Consider the following 17560-nt stretch of genomic DNA (forward strand, 5'->3'; position numbering starts at 1 on the left):
CTATACACCTCCCCTGCCCCATTCATTCACTCTCTTAACAAATGTTGAACTGAGTAACTTCTATCAACCAGCACTTGAAAAAATTTGTCAACATCTATCTTACCATTAAGGGGCTTCTCTTATGAGGGTTACAGACATATCCAACTATCACCCACCAGGCAAAATGAAATGAACACCAACTAAAACCCTGAGTAGCAGTGCTTTAAGAGCACGAGTGCAGGGGAAACATAAGTAATTCTGACACTGAGCATGAGCAAAGGCTCAGAGCCTGGAGATGGGTGGAAGATTCTCCCAAGGCCAGGGACAATGGGAAGGGGGTTTTCTCCTGAGGGAAACCCATGAGTATGGTGGAGCCACCAGCTGGTGGGGCTGGACTCCAGGGGTACCAAATGAAAGGGCACAAAGACAGATGGAGCCCTACAACCCCAGTGTTCTGGAAACACAGAGAGACATCCTAAGAGCCAAGAATGCATCAGCTCCCAAGAACAAAGTCCACACAAAGCCAGACACTCCAACAATTCCCACACCCTCCAACCTAGCTCTCAGCCTTCATGTCCTCACCATGTTGGTGTTAGAACTAAAATAAAGCCAGGTCTGCTTCTCCAAACCTGCCCTTGGAGATTCAGCTGGCAAGTTAGCTGAAGGTGTGCCTAGTGAGGGGTCACACATGGTATCACGTTTAAAGATCCTGGCTGAGGGGTACCTGGGTGGCTCAGTCGGTTAAGCGTCCGACTTTGGCTCAGGTCATGATCTCACAGTTCTCGTGGGTGCGAGCCCCACATCGGCCTCTGTGCTGACAGCTCAGATCCTGGAGCCTGCTTCTGATTCTGTGTCTCCCTCTCCCTCTGCCCCCTCACTTGTGCTCTGTCCCTCTCTGTCTCTCAAAAATAAATAAATGTAAAAATTAAAAAAAAAAAAAAAAAAGATCCTGGCTGAGCCAGCTCCTAAAATCAGTCATCACATCTCTGAGATGTCTGATCCTCAAAAAAATAACTGTTTCCAGAAGTCCCATTGAGCTGCCCTAGACTTCCACCATAACCCCAGGCCTCAGGACTTTCTCCCTCTAAACAAGTCTTCCAAGGATGTGTTACCTCTTGAGTAACACAAGAATTCCTAATCCAGGAAGATCTGTGAATAGATAGAAAACAACCAACAACCCAATCAGTAACTCTAAGTTTCTATCATGAGCAATTTGGGGGGGAACAATTTGCTCTTTGCTAAAAATAGCAGTTCAGAAGGCTAGGAATATCAAATTATGGAAATGAATTATTTATGAGTACAAAAGCAGAATTTGGCATCATATTACACCTATATGAGTTACAAAGTAAGGAGTTTCCCAAAAAGTCACTGTAAGGTGTGGTAGGAGCTTAATTAGATCCGAATCCCCCCACCATGGCCTCTACACACCACGCATCTCCATCAGCATTTCATGCAATCACTACAAAACTATTATGAAAGGAACATGTAGAAGGAAACACAGTCAAAACAAGGAAAAGATTCTCTGTCTACAAATCAATCACGTATCATTAAACCTGGTTTCTGAAACGATCACCTTAGAGATTCTTGGAACATAATCATGTTCTTTGTTACCTATTCAGGGAAGGCAACCAGGTTTCATATTCATTTGGACTTTTTCAGCACAAGAAGTGGAAAATCCAAACCAAACGGGCCTCAGCAAAATGGAAATGTATTGACTGACTCGTGTCACAAAGAGAAAAAGTCTAAAGCAAGACTGGCTTTAGGTATGGCTTCAGCACAAGGCTCTACCATCCTGTGGACCCGTCACACCTGATCAAAGAAACGCCTGCCAGGTACTATGCCTACAATGAAGCCAGTAGAAAAGGAATACTATATGGGTCCTTCCTGTTCTTTTTTTTTTTTTTTATAAGCTTCATTTTTTTTTAATTTTTTTTTTAACGTTTATTTATTTTTGAGACAGAGAGAGACAGAGCATGAACAGGGGAGGGTCAGAGAGAGGGAGACACAGAATCTGAAACAGGCTCCAGGCTCTGAGCTGTCAGCACAGAGCCTGACGCGGGGCATGAACCCACGGACCGGGAGATCATGACCTGAGACGAAGTCGGACGCTTAACCGACTGAGACACCCAGGCGCCCCCTGTTCTTTTTTTTTTATATATATCAGAAAAGCAAAAACTTTCCCTGAACCCAGCACCATAATGACAAACCTCTGCTCATGTGTCATTGCCAGAAAACTTGCACACCTACCCTCGATGGCACAGGAAGCTGGAAAATAGGAAATATACCTTATCCAGTCTCTGAAGCAGATAGAAGAATGGAGAAGAGGTTGTGAATGGGGGTTGGGACCCTGCCACCAGGCTCAGCAAAAGCAGGTGCACAGCTCCAAACTCAGGACATAGTGGGGGACAGTTACTGCTCCGAGAAGTAGGTCTCCAGTACAAAGGAAGATCTGACACTTTAGCCATGCGTTGTTTTTTTTTTTACATATTAACAAGTTGTTAGAGAGCAAGGGAAGACTTGACTAGAAGTTCAAGAAAAATCATCACATGAATATTTTTTTTAATTTTTTTTTAACGTTTATTTATTTTTGAGACAGAGAGAGACAGAGCATGAATGGGGGAGGGTCAGAGAGAGAGGGAGACACAGAACCTGAAACAGGCTCCAGGCTCTGAGCTGTCAGCACAGAGCCCAACGCGGGGCTCAAACTCATGACCGTGAGATCATGACCTGAGCTGAAGTCGGACGCTTAACCGACCAAGCCACCCAGGCGCCCCTCACATGAATATTTTTAAGAGGCAACTAATGACTTCAGGAGCAACAAAAGAGCTACAGAAAAGGAGATATAATCAGAGCATGCTACTCAGCTCCTCAGCGTACAGCTTGTATATAGTCAAAATTATAAATATACCTGATACAGATGTAACCCAAAGACCTAACTGGGAAAACTGGGGATATGGAAATGAAAAAGCATGAAAGGTCTAAGATTTTCCCTGACTCCAAGCTAACGAGTTAGCTTGCCAGCTTCACAGATCCTGGCAGAAGGCATGAGATTTGGGTCAGAGACAAAGGACAATGTATTACTCACAGCAATAGCAGCAGCCAGGGGATCAACATGTTTGCCTTGATTCCCCAGGTCCCCGTTCCCCCTGGCCATGCACCAAGGTCCTGGTGATACCTGAACACACAGTGGGCTGTGTTACAGGAGAGGAACCCCACGTTTAGAGAAGCTGAGTCTTTCATCATGGGCAGGAGGCAGGCCTGCTTTTGCTCTGGTGTGAGACATCATCTCTGCCTTCCGAGGCTGTAAACCAGCCGGCCCTCTGCTCTGGAGGAGATACTGTATCTACCTTCCAAGGCTGGTCACTATAAAAGTATCTTTGAAAAGAAAATCTGAAACAAAGGAGTTACATGAGAGACCCAGGAAGAATTATCTCCCAACATGGAAGAGAGTTAAAATCTCTACCTACGAAAATAAGTTAGTAGAAATGCCAAAAAGTGATGACCTTTAGAAACACAGGGTTTATACAAAAGCACAAAGAACCATTGAGAAGTGGTGGCCTCTGGTGTAAGAAGTAGCTGTGTGAAATGACAGGAGAGAAGAGGACACAAAGGGAACAGGTTTTTTGTTATCAACTTTAGCACTATTTGACTGAAATCATGAACATGCATCATTATGATAAGTAAACTTAACCTTCAAATACAATTCCGACAATGTTCAGGCTCTGTGCGGACAGCTCGGAGCCTGGAACTGCTTCAGATTCTGTGTCTCCCTCTCTCTCTGCCCCTCCCCCAGTTGTGCTCTGTCTCTCTCTCTCTCAAAAATAAAAACATTAAAAAAAAAAACCAATTCTGATAATGTTATGCAAACTCTGAAAACCAGAGACCTCTCTATGAAGGACACAGCATGGCTGCGATGAAGTACAACCAGCAGAGGTGGCCATACTCATTCTTACATGACATCTAACTGTGAGATGCGTGACCCAGCTGACATTTAAGTAAAGCTATTACAAGGGGAGGTCAGGTCTTTATAAATCACACATGCCACGATCAACATTTATGTATCCCATGTTATTTTCATCAGAAAAAATGGATCTTTGGCAAAAAGCAGAACCTAATTTTTCAGCCAAATAATGGAACACCGAACTGTGTGCCAAGTACAATGAGGTGGTCCAAGGAAGTATTCAAATGATTCCCAAACTCAAGGAGCTTCAATCTAGACTGCCAACACCATCCACCAACTCTGGTTAACAAACAGAGAAGGGGCTTGCCCTGGAAGGAGTTCAGAGAACTGATGCAAAGATTGACAAAACTAGCTCTGGAAGCTGGGGGAAACTGAGAGAGGCCAAGTGCTGACAACGTCGTGGAGAGTGTGGGTTGCAAAGCCTCCAATGGTTGCTCAGCCCCAAGTACCTGACTCCCGGCTGGGCTGCTCTCTCCGCCGTGGAGCCCGGGGTGCTGCAGTCATCCCCAAAGCTGGAGGGACTCTTACAAGGCACTCCCACCACACCCAAAACCCCAAGTGGGAATTTCCATATTGAGATAGCTTCACTTATGTGCCTTAGCCCTAGCTGCAAGCATCCTGGGAACACAAGTTTCTTCCAGCCTCCCAGAGCCCTGCCTTCCCTCTCACCAACACACAAATGGTGAGTGTCCTCAAAAAGGAGAGAGGGGTTCAGAGGCTGGCAGACAGAAAATAAAACAAAAGCGTCATCATAGTGGGTGTACAGAACACACCATGGAAAGCTAGCAATTAGCCAGTGACCAAGGAGAAGGTAAAAAAAATCTGTTGCCCCTACAAATTTCCTCTTCATACAAATCCCTACTAGATGTGGATGTTAATCCTCAAAATTTGCTTAAACAGGTAAGAATAATCAGCCACATTTCACTTGGGTCTTTAGGTAGAAAATAATTTTCAGCCTCCCATCAGCCATCACTGTGCCTCCAATAGACGCATTTATACACGCTCTTCTTTACGTATTTCCAGGGAAACAAAAGACATCTGGCAGCAATGGAAAAAATGACCCTCAGTTTTCATCAAAGTTTGATCCTACTCACATATCTCATAATACTGAGCAATGGAGTATCTTCCTCCCAGGACACAAATACGCACACTCTCTAGAACCATGAAGTCCAACATGGTAACCACTAGCCACATGGAACTACTGACCACACGAACCATGGCTGTTCCACACTGAAATGTGCTTCAAGTGTAAAACACACATTGGATTTCCAAGATTTAGCATGAAAACAAAACATCTCATCCATAATTCTTTTTAATTTCTTTTAATGTTTGTTTATTCTTGAGAGAGAGAGAGAGAAGTGGAGGGGCAGAGAGAGAGGGAGACACAGAATCCCAAGCAGGCTCCAGGCCCTGAGCTGTCAGCACAGAGCCCGATACAGGGCTCGAACTCACGGACCTCGAGATCATGACCTGAGCCGAAGTTGGATGCTTAACGGACTGAGCCACCCAAGCGCCCTTCTCTTTAATAATTCTTATGCTTTATTACTAAATACTGAGATACTATTCTGGATATGTTGGGGCAAATAAAAAAAAGATCTATAAAATGAATTTCACCTGTTTCCTTTTTACTTTGTTTAAGGTAGCACCAGGACAAATTATAATTACATATGTGGCTCACATTTGTGGCTTCATTCTATTTTATTTCTATTAGAGGGCACTGCTCTAGACACACAGTTCATCCAGCACACCCCAAAGTGATCAGTGCTGTAACATCCCCTCCAAGCTGTCCCTCCCAAGAGACCTGTCACAACTCAGGGGAACATGGACCCAGAGGCTTTTGGGGAATGGGGGGCACCCTGCTCCAGGACTGGGAGAAAGAGGTGGGAGAATGTTTGCACTTCCTCTTTCTATGGCACATAGAAAAGGTCTGAAAAACTAATAGCTTGAGGTTTTCTGACCAAATACTCTGGCTTCCTAACTTCAACAACAACAACAAAACACAGACACACACACACACACACACACACACACACACACACACACACACACTGTAAAGTTACATGTGGACTTTATTTCAAACAAATGACCAAGCAAGTATACGCCCCCCTCAAAAGTCTCTCCCAAGAACTACATGTACAGCCCAAGAAAACAGTTCACACTGCCCTTTGCTTTTATGTGAACTAAATAACCACTGATTTATCAAACTTTAGCTACATCAGCAATTCATACAAGAGAAAAGTCACTAATCAAGTTGAAGGGTGGATTTAATTTCATCAGAGGAGAATTAAATTAAATTTAGCAGAGGAGAACTAAATTCTTCAGAGCCTTGAACCAACTATCAGAAAACACAATGCTTCCCTTTGACTTCAGCTCAGTACAATTAAAAACTTCCTGACCTTGGCTCTCTTTACTCTGCTATTCTCCAGGCTACCTAATCGGACCTTGAACAATCAAAATTGTGGCTGTTCCCACCACTGTCTAATCAGACCGTGAACATTCAAACTTGTGGCTGTTCCCACCAGTGTAAAGCCTAATACTAGCAAAACGCAAATGCCAATGAAACCCAAACACACTACTAAAATAAAGATAGAGCCCTAATAACAATTCTGAGACACCTTACTCGTTAATTTATTCAGCAACCCGACTGCCCGTCTACCCTCCTCCAGACAGACAGCATCCGAGGTGCTGACCAAGGGAACAGAGAACTGCTGTTGAGATGCTCACAGTGCAATGGGGGGTTCAGGGGGAGACACGCTGACAACCAAGGGGGACACATCAGGTGGTGGTCCATACAGAGGGCAGCAGGGACCCAGAGCAGGGTGAGACTTCCGGGAGAACAGGAGAGCAACTCAAATGCCTGGTGAGTGTCACAAAAAGGCAGAGCAGCGCCCCCTCCTCGGCCCTCTGCAGCTGGCCTCCAGCGGAAAAGCCTCGGAGTCAGCACCTTCATTCCAGGGCAGTGTGGAGAGGCAGTGTGCCTCCCTGGAGCAGGCAGCAATCAAGTCACTACATCTGTCTAGTTTAGGCACCAAATGCAAAGAAGTTGTTGAGACTCCATCGAAAGCCCCATTCTCCAACCTGGGTTTATCAGCAATGCAACTGATAGTTTGCTCTCCATCTGTCTGACTTCTCTCTATCCTTCTCTCAACTGGCTCTGAACTTCAGAAGAGAAAATGGATGTCAGTTGCTGGGTCACCAAGAAAAATTTTAACATAAACAACACCCACACACCCACACCCTTTTAACACCACCTTGAGGCATCCTCAAGTTTCTCCAACAGGTAACACTGTGCTGACAGTGCCTCTCCTTCTCCAGGGCCCACTCCTATCTCCTGGCAGCCTACTCTCTTGCCTTAGCACTCTGACATTATGTTGTCTGCAAGGTCACTAGTGACTTCCTCAACACCAAAGGTAATGGACAGACTCCTCAAGCTTGACCCCACGCAGCCCATCATGCTGCTGGACACACTTTTACTTCTTCAAGTGTTTTATTCGGCACCCATATCCCTGTACAGTTTTTATTCCCTGTGGTAGGCTGAAAAATGGTCCCTGAAAGATATCTGCATCCTGTTGCCTGGAGCCTGTGAATATTACCTTAAATAGGGGAAAAAAGTTGGCGGGGGGAGGGAGGGAAGTCTCTGCAGATGTGAGTAAATGAAGAACCTTAGATGAAGAAATAATCCTGGATTACCCGGGTGAGTCCTAAATGCCATCAGAAGTGTCCTTATAAAAGAGAGACACAGGGAGACTGGACACACACAGAGGAGAAGGTGATGTGAAGAGAGAGCAGAGATTTGGAAATGCCTGAAGAATGGAGTGAAGAAGCCAACAAAAACCAGAAGGGGCAACGAACAGGTTCTTTGCTAGAGCGTCTGGAGGAGCACTGCCCTGCTGATCACCGACTTCAACCACTGGTACTGATTTTGGACTTCTGGCCTCCAGAACCCAGAGAGAATACATTCTTGTTGTTTCAAGTCCCCTGCCCCAGTTTGTTACCACAGCCACAGGAAGCTAATACATTCCACCCCAACTGTTCTGATCTCTGAGTCTTCTGCTAGTTCCTTGTTGTCTTCCCAAAAGGGGTCAGTCATTCTCCAAATTCTGTCTTCTACCCTATCCCCTCCTGGCTTAGCTCACGCTGTCATAAGCAACACCACAGGCTGGTGGCTTAAACAAAAAGAATTTATTTCCCACCATCTGGTCACTGAAAATCCAAAATCAAGGCACCAACATGGTTGGGTTATGGTGAAGGCTCTCTAAGTTGTAGACTGTCAACATCCGGAGTCCTCACATGGCCTTTCCTTGGTATGTGCAGGCAGGGAGAGAAAAAAAGAGAAAATGCTCTCTGGTGCCACTTGTCTATTTTTTAAGGACACTGATCCCATCATGAAGGCCCCACCCTCATGACCTCATGGAAACCTAATTACCTCCCAAATGCCCCATTCTCAAGTACCATCATATTGGGGGGTAGGGCTTCAACATATGCATTTTTGGCTACGCAATTCAATTCCTGGCACCTTGTCTCTCAGCATGATCCTACACCACTGTCTTACCCACCCCACTTCTCTAAAGCACAACACCCCCACTGTCTCTCTCTCTGCCCTACCTATCTCAGTCTCCAGGAACAGGTTTCCAAATGGCCACCAGATGTTTCTTCTCCAAGCACCAGCAGGACCTCTACTCAGTATCAACAACTGAAGCCACCCCCTGCCCTGGCTTGGCCTCACCCTCATCATTGCCACCAAAACCAGCTATTTTTCTCAAATCATCAAAAAACCATGAGCATCAGCAGTTATTGGTATGAACCCTGCCTGAAGAACAAAATGTAAAAAAAAAAATTAAAAATTAAAAAATAAATTTTAACTCCAACATTTTAGGTGACAAAAATTGAACCAGAGCCTCCAGCATGAGGCGTCTAAAACAAATGCCAACTTTCCCCATGTTCATGTGACTTTGTGTGACTTCTGCACTTCAGAGGTAATGGCTGATAAAACATTCCATGTTGAGGACATAACACAGGACAGTATTCACCTCTGAGGATCACTTTAAACAGGACACCTCTAGGTCCAGACAGTGTTGGCCAAGAGGGTAGTCTCCAAAAACCATCTCACATGGAAAAAACTGAGGAATCCGAGATGCTGAGGTTTTAGAAGAGGTGACAAGAGGGAAGGGTCAACACACCCAAGATCTGCCTCTTGGAAAGTGAGAACCATCTTGTGGTTCAGAGCACAGACTGTCAGGTAGATCAAGATGTGGATCCAGTCTCTACCTCTTACTAGCTATGGGACCTCCACAGAGTTCCATGACTGTGCTGAGCCTTAAAGTTTCCATCCACAAAGTGGAGATGAAAATGCTATCTCAGAGCACTGAGAGAATTAAGTATAATTACACACATAAAGCACTTAGCACGGTGCCTGGAATGCATGTGCTTGGTAAGTGTTAGCTAAAAAAAATAATAATAATAATTACTAAGAAGCAGTTCTTCTGCTGACAAAAAATATTCTAACTTAGGACTGGATAACATAAACTGGGTCTCAGGAAATTACTAGAATTTGCATGACTAGAAGTATTCAAACCAAAGAAGTATTCAAGGACTCTTAGAATTTACCTGAACAGAGTTAAGAATCTCAGTGATGACGATTTAGACATGCTGGTATCCGGAAAGAAGCAATTTTCCCACTGCCCTATGGCAATCACAGCATTGGACAACTGGAGGACAAATGCCATTAGCATGGTGACTTTGCCATTTAAAGGTAATGAGATTGGGGAGCCTGGGTGGCTCAGTCAGTTGACCATCCAACTTCATTCAACTCAGGTTGTGATCTCATGGTTCGTGGGTTCGACCCCCCATTGGGCTCTGCACTAGCAGTGCAGAGCCTGCTTGTGATTCTCCCTCTCTCTCCGCCCCTCCAGGACTTGCACCCTTTCTCAAAATAAATAAGTAAACTTTAAAAAAATAAAAAAATAATAAAGGTAATGAGATTTATTTACAACTAAGAACTTATTCTTATTTTCACCAGAGATAAATTGCACCTCTCCTTGCTCAGAACAAAATATAGCCACCTCTTGTCATTTAAAAATCATTCCCTAAGATTGCTCTCTTTATGGGTCATGTAAAGTCTAAGCTTCTGCTTTCAAGAGACTGGTACATCAGTAGCTCCACGGTAAACATCTGTTCAGTTCTGATACCATATCTCCTCATTTGCACTAATTAACAACCTGGCATCAGATCCAAACTGTCACACAATGACTACATATGTACATACTCTTTTTCAAAAAAAAAAAAAATAGCAATAAGTCTCCATTTTGAAAACGTACCTCACCACCGATAAACCAAGTTCACTTGTCATCTAAAAATGCCAGTGTTTCTAATTGCAGTTAACAGGAATGCCAGGAAACTCCCTGGATAAATAAAGTCATCCTGGAAAAGGTACCTACGTAGGAAAGACAAAACCCAAGATTTTCTGTAAAGATAGAAATGGTGGTGAATGGTTTTTTTAAATCTCCCCAAGTACCCCGCTAAAAACATTAGAGAAACTAGGATAGAAAAACCAAAACCTCGGGGTACCTAGGTGGCTCAGTCAGTTAACCCACCAACTCTTGATCTCAGCTTACGTCTTGATCTCAGGGTCATGAGGAAGGGGGAAGAAGCCTTTCTCTCAGGCTCCATGCTGGGGGTGAAGCCTACTTTAAAACAAAGCAAAACAAAAACCTCAAAAATCTATAACATTTAAGTGAAAGGCTTGCCGCAAAATATAAAATATGAACACTGACCTATATACTATTGGCAATGATCAAAAAGCAGCAGAGGAAGGAAAGAACCCCCAAATCAATAGATAATTACTGGAATGAATAGGTCAATCTAAGAAAAGTAGCCAAAGATGAATGAAAATTTTACAAGCTCCAATTTGTAGTGAAGTCCACAGGAACAGCAGCAAAGTCCGATGGTGCAGACGCTGTCTGCATGCTCTGAATTAACAAGTCAAAGCTCCCTTTTGGAACAAATCCCCTCACTGAGAAGAAATTACTACAAGTAGAAGCCAAATTGAATAGGCCAGAGACAACAAGAGCAAAGGAAAGCTGAATCATAATGGAAAATAAGGAAAAGGAGCAAAATCAACGAACATAAGGCAGAACCAACAGGGGAGGCCATATTTTTTCATTACTCTGTGAAAAAAGGAAAGAGAAGAGTTCTAGGGCCATGATGCTCAGAAAGTTCTCCAGACTTAACTCTTCTTGTAAAAGTACAAGACTCATTTCTCCTTAATAGGACTAACAGAAGAAGTTTCAAACTCAGATATTATACAAATAAATACAAAAGCAGGAAAATGTCCCGATATGTGATTAGCACACACCAAGAAAAAACATGCTTACAACACTGATGCAAACTCATAGTTTCTTAAAACAAGCAAAAAGAAATGAAAATGATACATGGATGGAAATGTACACATAAATCTGAATTTAAATTTCAGATACGTGTGATTAGAGAAATAAAGCACGTGTGGGGAAAAAAGATACAAGAACTCAGAAAGGCTTAAAACCCATTTCAGCAATAAACAGAACACTAGAAAAAACAGAGAAGCAAGAACAGTACTACTTTTAAAGAGCTCAAGATGGAAAGGAGAAAAATCTTTACACTCAAAAAGAAATGAAAGATTTGAGGGAAATGAACAGATATAGATGACAGATAAGGAAGATCCAACATACATATACCAGAAATTCCTAAGATGTAAAACCAAAAGCAACAGAACCAAACTAATTCTAAAAATCATAAAGCAAGCAATAAAACTTTTCTGAAACAGAAAGACAAGCAACTACACCCTATACTTAGGAAAAGTCAGAGAAATAGTCATCACCAAAACACAGTTTGGTAAAACTCTCAGACATTAAAAACAGAAGAAGAAAAGAAAAAAGGTAATTATTTGGGCATCCAAGAAAAAGATCAATTCACTTTTAAGAGAAAAAAGATCAGACTGTCAGCAAACATTGATAGCAATGCTTTACAGCACAAGGCAACGGTGTATTATACCTAAGATATTTAGGGGAGAAAATGTGAACCAAGCATTTTACATTACCAACATGTCCTTTCAATATAAATGCCACAGAAAAAAGTATTATAAACATGCAAGAGCTCAAGAAATATTGTTCCCATGAATTCTCCCTGAGGAATCCAGGGGATAAAGAGCTGAAATGAAGCATCAGTATAAGAAAGGCAGTGACTATTAAAAATATATTAACCCACAGAACTAAAACTAAATGATGGTTATAAGGAAAACAGTAGAGTACATAAGATCTGTATGATCTGACAACATAGATGCTATGCACTGTTTTAAAGGAGGGGAAAGCACTGGAAAGAGTACATGAAAGAAGAATAGGTTCACTGATGGCCTTATGGATACAGACTGTGAGTAAAAGGTTATTATTTCAAATTAAATGCTGTGGGAAACAGGGGTGTGTGAGAAAAGGTTACAGATTCATAGCAAGGAATTAACAGACAGCAGCCAAAACTGTTGGGGTGGGGAGAACAAAAGGAATCCCATAAAGCTTTAGATACATGGTAACCATTTATTTGACCTTTTGACCTTTGTCTTACTCATTCTTTTGCTTGTTGTCTCCAGATTATTCTATAAGGTGTTTTCAGCATATAATGATATAAAAAACGATGAGAACCAACACGAGCATATTCTCCACCCAGTTGTGACAAATGCTAACACTTTACACATTTGTTCCAGAAGTGGCTGGAGGTTTGTTCATTTGTTTTTTGTTTTTTTTACAGACATCACAGCTATGGTTGTAGCCTTCTGCATATCCTTCCTTACTCCCTTGTCTTGCCCACCCCAAGACATTCACCATCCTGAGTTTAGCTTATCATTCCTATGATGGATGTTATTCTCTACTTATGTATCCACAAGCAGTATGTTGTGTTCGTTAAGATTACATAATTGATTGAGTCTTACAATTTTTTTATCCCTCAACATTGTCTTTCAGATCCCCCACCCACACCCACACCCTGAGTTAGAGATTCTAGTTCAGCAGTTCTCAACAGGGCAGTACTGCGGCCTAAGGGGCATGTTGGAAATCTGTAGGACTGTCACTGGACTGGGGTGATCACTGTATTTAGCAGGTGGGTGGGAGCCAGGGATCTTAGTATCCTAAAATATTCAGGAGTCCTCCACTATGAAGAATTTTTTCTAGTCCCACAGGCTTTCAGAAAATCCACAAGATACATATTTAGGTGAAAAATTATCTAAGTCTAGAACTCAACTCTATTTAGAAGAGTTTGTATAGGGAGAGTTTGTTCATCAGCGTATACTGATTCTGTCCAGGAAAGTAACTGGAGTGTAAATCAAGAGCAGAGTGTATTTGGTTTTACTCAGGCCTTTACAGAGAGTGATAAACCAATTCACCAATGTCACCAATGGCAACTTCATTCCAGGTACTCAACACATAATACAAAATACTTGTATCAATCTGTTCTCACAGCAGTCACATTCATGATGATACTACACATGTATAACCAGTACACCCATTTAGCCCTTATTTCAAATGTCATACAAAAAAAAAAAAAAAGGTCACAATATACATGAGTCTTTTCTTCTCTTAGAGTCCAACTTTCTCATTATATGCACATGTAAGCAACTACATACTTGGTGGTATCTATTAACATCAAAACAAATATTTATAGATTCAAAAATACACGATTTTCTTCACAATTACCTTCCTTTGATGTCTCCACTATATTGCATTTAGGATAGAATACCTACTTTTATAAAGGGTACGTATTGATAAGAATTAATTAGAAGTGGGGTGCCTGGGTGGCTCAATCAGTTAAGCGTCTCACTTCGGCTCAGGTCATGATCTCACGGTTCATGGGTTCGAGCCCTGCGTCAGGCTCTGTGCTGACAGCTTAGAGCCTGGAGCCTGCTTCAGATTCTGTCTCCCCCTCTCTGCCCCTCTCCCGCTCACACTCTGCCTCTCTCTCTCTCTCAAAAAAAAACATTAAAAAAAATTTTTAAAGAATTAATTATAAGATAGAAAAATGGGCATAAAATATTAGTTATAAAAAGGGTACATTGGGTCTGATAAAGCAGAAAACTTTATATGTAGACCAACTATATTAAGACACTATATGAAGACACTAAGACACCGCAGTTTGTTTATCAAATGCCCTGTTAATTGACATCTGTCTCCCTCCCAGTTTTTTGCTGTTTCAAACAAAAGTGCTATCAATAGTCCACACACCTCCTGAAACACATATAAAAGTTACATGTTTATAAATATCTTCCCCCAGTCAGAAGGTCATCTTTTGTTTTATGTGGTTTTTCTCATGCCCAGTGTTCTTAGTCTGCTTGCAGTTAAACTGAATGATGTTTACTTTATGGATGTCTATTTACTGATGTGAAATCTACCATTGTGTTAAATTTGCATAAACTTGCTATAGTTTATTTATTTATTTATTTATTTATTTTAATTTATTTTGGCTACAGTTAAATTTGTTGATGTTTGTGCTTTCTGTGTCTTAAATTCTAAAAATCTTTATGTCCAGGTCATAGGGATATTCTCCCATTTTCATCTAAAAGTTTCAAATTCTTACCCGAAAAACAACCCAGTGAAGAAATGGGCAGAAAACACGAATAGACACTTCTCTAAAGAAGACATCTGGATGGCCAACAGGCACATGAAAAGATGCTCAACGTCGCTCCTCATCAGGGAAATACAAATCAAAACCACACTCAGATACCACCTCACGCCAGTCAGAGTGGCCAAAATGAACAAATCAGGAGACTATAGATGCTGGAGAGGATTTGGAGAAACAGGAGCCCTCTTGCACTGTTGGGGGGAGTGCAAATTGGTGCAGCCACTCTGGAAAACAGTGTGGAGGTTCCTCAAAAAATTAAAAATAGACTTACCCTATGACCCAGCAGTAGCACTGCTAGGAATTTACCCAAGGGATACAGGAGTACTGATGCATAGGGGCACTTGTACCCCAATGTTTATAGCAGCACTCTCAACAATAGCCAAATTATGGAAAGAGCCTAAATGTCAATCAACTGATGAATGGATAAAAAAATTGTGGTTTATATACACAATGGAGTACTACGTGGCAATGAGAAAGAATGAAATATGGCCCTTTGTAGCAACATGGATGGAACTGGAGAGTGTGATGCTAAGTGAAATAAGCCATACAGAGAAAGACAGATACCATATGGTTTCACTCTTATGTGGATCCTGAGAAACTTAACAGAAACCCATGGGGGAGGGGAAGGAAAAAAAAAAAGAGGTTAGAGTGGGAGAGAGCCAAAGCATAAGAGACTCTTAAAAACTGAGAACAAACTGAGGGTTGATGGGGGGTGGGAGGGAGGGGAGGGTGGGTGATGGGTATTGAGGAGGGCACCTTTTGGGATGAGCACTGGGTGTTGTATGGAAACCAATTTGACAATAAACTTCATATATTGAAAAAAAAAGTTTCAAATTCTTGCTTCTCAGGTTAAGTCTTTTAATCCACCTGGAATTTATATTTGGGTACCATGGGAGAGATCTTCAGGTTTTCTACACCATCAATTGCCCCAGTATCATCACTGTGCTCCCTGATGTGTGATGAGCAATGATGCCTCTCTCACATATCGAATTCCCATGTATGTGTGGTACTATTTCTGAACTCCCTATTCGACTTCATTGGTCTATTGGAACCAACTTCCTTGGTCCCTAAAAATATCACAATCTGCCCTAGTTTTTAAAATTTTGACAAGTTTTCTCCACTAAGGAATTGTACATATATTAGATTCTGTTCGGTTTTTAACTCTAGGAAATAGTTCCTTATGTCTGTGTCTCCCTCTCTCCCTCTGCCCCTCTCCCCACCTCAAAAAATGAATAAACACTAAAAGAAAATTTTAACATTAAAAAAAGGATGGGAGCACTGGGGTGTCTCAGTCGGTTAAGCGTCCAACTTTGACTTAGGTCATGATCTCACAGTTCTTGGTTTGGAGCCTCCTGTCCGGCTCGGTGCTGACAGCTCAGAGCCTGGAGCCTGCTTCAGAGTCTGTCTCCCTCTCTCTCTGACCCTCCCCCACTCGCTCTTGCAGGCTCTCTCAAAAAAATGAATAATCGTTAAAAAAAATTTTTTAAGGAATAGTTTCTTATGACAGTTCAAAGTTCTACTTCTGTGTTGCCATTATAGAAGAACACAATTGATTTTTGTATATTAAACTTCTATCCATCCACACTAGCCTTGCTAAAGTTTCTTATTTCTTCTAGTAGTGTCTGCAGGCTCCCTTGGCTTTTCTACATAGACTATAATTCCATGAGTAGTGGTTACTTTTCTTCCCTCTCCATTCCATATACTTTTACTTCTTTTCTATACTGGCTAGGGCATCAAGAATAATGTTGAGAATAACTGGTAATAGCAGGCATTCTTATCTTCATTCCAGATTTTAAGGGGCTGCTTCTAATATTTACCACTTAACAATTGTTGCTGTTTTAGGTTAGAAATTCTTTATCACATTCAAACAATTCCCCTTTCTTAGTTTGCTTCAAGTTTTTATCTTGCCTTGAATTCTATCAAATGCATTTTGTACATTTACTAATTGTATATTTTTCCTCTTCACTTACAATCATGGTGAATGATATAATACTTCAATTACACCATTCTTGCATTCCTAAAATAAACACCATTGCTATTGATGGTTATTTATTATTTCGTTACATAAACATAAAGAGATTCGGTTTGCTAATATCTTAAGATGTTTGCATCTGTATTCATGAGGGATACTGATCTATAAATTCTTCCCTATGGTCTTTGGTTTGGGTATCAAGTTAGTACTAATCTCAGAATGATATAGGAAGCTTTCCTTCTTTTGCTGTAGGAACAGAGTACATGAGGTTAGGATTATCTGACGCTAGAATATTCATAAAAGCACCAATAAAAAAAAAAAAAACATGTTAGCCTAGATCAGCTTCTCAACCTCGGCACTACTGACATTTGAGGCCAGATAATTCTTTGTCATGGGGGCCTGTCCTGTATATTATAGGATTTGTAGCAGCAACCCCAGCCTCTGCCAACCAGATGTCAGGAGTATCTCTACTCCAAGTTGTGATGATCAAATAATGTGTCCTGATATTGACAGAATGGAACGGGAATAGAAGGGGATGCAAAACCACTGGCCTACAGTAACTGTTTAAATTTAAATCAGGTGTACTTGGGCATTTTTTTCCTTGAGACATCTTGGCAGATTATTATTCTATGACACTCTGCATTTCACCTCAACTTTCAAAGTTATAGACATAAAACATATAACAATAGTCTCATTTTCTAAATTTTTCTTTTTTCTCATTACCTTTTATTCATTGCTATTCTTCTGTGATCAATCTTGCCAGAGTTCAGCATGTTTTATTATTCTTGATTAGCTTTTGTTTTGTGGATTCTACTGTTATCATTTTCTTTCATTAGTTTGTACTTTTAAATGCATTATTTTCTTTTTTTCCACTTACTGCGGATGATTGTTTTTCTGTTTCCTAGCCTCTGTTTTAGGCAGTTTTGTTCACCAATTTCAGTTTCTTAAGTTCAAAGTACTTTTTAGTATTTAATAAAACTTTTCTCCTTGAAATGCTCAGAAATGTGTTC

The 17560-nt window shown here is 41.4% G+C and overlaps 1 protein-coding gene across 1 annotated transcript in view; it reads right to left on the minus strand.

The window, feature by feature from the left end:
- The window catches only part of TMEM163 (transmembrane protein 163), a 240666-nt gene that overhangs the window by 203116 nt on the left and 19990 nt on the right, over positions 1-17560 (minus strand). The window lies entirely within an intron of this gene.

This window comes from Leopardus geoffroyi, chromosome C1, assembly GCF_018350155.1.
Source record: "Leopardus geoffroyi isolate Oge1 chromosome C1, O.geoffroyi_Oge1_pat1.0, whole genome shotgun sequence".
NCBI lineage: Eukaryota > Metazoa > Chordata > Mammalia > Carnivora > Felidae > Leopardus > Leopardus geoffroyi.